Below are 1999 nucleotides of genomic sequence, written 5' to 3' on the forward strand. Positions count from 1 at the left end.
CTGGTTCTGGTTTTTTGAAAAAAATGGTCGGATTCTGACAAAAAATGGTTATCCAAGAAAATTTAATTTGTTGCCCCGCTAGACAACGCCTAAAAAAAAAATTGTTAAGCATCTAGAATCCTTGTACCACAAATACCATATGAACTTTGATATTGAACTTAAGCTACATTTAGCAAAATCTTAACTCATGATCTATCAAGCGACAAGAGAAATCAAATTTCTTGATATATAAACCTCTTTTAAAGTAAAAAAAAATTGATCCCTATCAAAATTTAATAGATCCAAAATTAAAATGAATCAACATTAATATTTATACATACATAAATACATACAAATATTAACAATCAATCATTTAAAACCATTTCAATTATTACGCCATAAGGCGTTCCCTCTGAGAGGAACTCCCCTCCGTGCCGCGGTGTCTCGTTATCGGCCCTTAGATCGATTGTTAGACGATGGAATAAACTCCAGCCATTAGATCATCGGCCTTTTTAGAAACCAAGCGTCAGCGAAGAGAGGCCAAGCGTCTGTGGATGGATGAGAGAGGACAGCAAGCGTCTGTGGATGGATGAGAGAGGACAGCAATGTGAGGCGCCTCGATCCCCTTCGATCTGAACATCAGGGAGCTCTATGAAGCGGATCATGTCCCTTGACGAAGATGGCAGGGTGTGGTGAGGAGAGCCATCCATCCATTCGGCGGTGAAGAAGGTGACAGAAAAGCCATGGTACACAGTCAGCCGCTTTGCAAGCTCGAGCAGTGGGATGTGATGGCCCGACCCAAACCCAGGGAAGATTGCGACATGAGGCTTTTGGCTCTGCTCTTGCGACTCCATGAATGTCTCTATATTCCAACAAGCAAATGCCAATATTTGAAGGGTGGGTTCTGTAATGATGAAGGGGACACATTTGCGATGGCATTCTCCTGCCCTGTATTTATTCGTTGGAGTTGCAGGCATGCTGGCTCTGATAGGCCTCACATCCATGGTTCTTCTGTGCTTTTGGTGGAAAATAGGGGGTGGTCAAGTGGAAGCAAATGATCCAGAGCGTGTGAACCCTGGAATTATTGAAGGAAAAGAGGAGAATTTAAGCTATGAAATTGATAAAGAGGAGAAAGTCCTTGTGATTATGCATGGTGATGAAAAGCCCACATTTCTGGCCAAGGAATTGTCCTCTGCCTCCACTGCTGATGGTTCTGAAGTCTGAGGAGTAATATTTTGCATCAGTTATGGGAGCTCCTCTCCTCCTCGTAATGCAGAAGGCAAGTGAAACTAGAATCTTGGCTTGTGGTATTGGGATCCATTGGTGGTCAGAGAAGATCAGTATCAAATTACTTCTTCCGCCATAATGTATATATTATGCGGTGGATTTTTCTGTAGATGCAAAGATTACAGACAGGACTTTAGTATGATAATCAGAACATAGAAATTTTGGTTTTTTGTGGCCTTTTAATAGAAAGAGTTGTGTACAGACATTTTTAGCTCAATGAAGCCCTGTCTTGTCGCGGCAGCAATAGCGTGTCAAGAACAGGCATAAGATATCAGATTGCGCTAACGATTTATAGTTGCTTTGTAAGAGAATCTTTTTAATTGGGTACATGATTTCAGTCTTTGCTTCATCGGTATTATGAAACACAAAAACATGTACAGGAACAGGATGAAAGATCAAACCTTTTTCCAGGACACTTAGGCAGTACCAGTGCTGCTACAGACTTTCTGTGCTTCAGAACTTTTCCATAATCTTTTCATGTATGAAAAAGTAATTGCTACATCATTTATTTGAGGAAAATTCTGTAGATCATAGATCTATAATAATGAAAAACAGAGCAGATGAGTCTACTGACCTCTCTAGCATATACACACAGAATTTTATTGGGTTGAATAATCTCATTCAATGTGTTTCGGTTTCTAAATGAGCCAATTCTTCAGGTTGCAATGGATGTTCTTAATCTTTCTCTGTACCATCATAATCATTGGATCAGTTGGTTTTGGTTTTGACTTTT

General features: G+C 40.1%; 1 long non-coding RNA gene across 1 annotated transcript; it reads left to right on the forward strand.

The window, feature by feature from the left end:
- The first annotated feature begins 377 nt into the window (after positions 1-377).
- Positions 378-1615, forward strand: LOC149238698 (uncharacterized). The gene is made up of 2 exons (XR_016245414.1): positions 378-671; positions 709-1615. It is a non-coding gene; the product is annotated as an uncharacterized LOC149238698 (long non-coding RNA).
- Positions 1616-1999: the final 384 nt, after the last annotated feature.

Source organism: Pinus tabuliformis, chromosome 8 (genome assembly GCF_031772625.1).
Source record: "Pinus tabuliformis cultivar Carrire ecotype Pingquan chromosome 8, CPIR1, whole genome shotgun sequence".
Lineage (NCBI taxonomy): Eukaryota > Viridiplantae > Streptophyta > Pinopsida > Pinales > Pinaceae > Pinus > Pinus tabuliformis.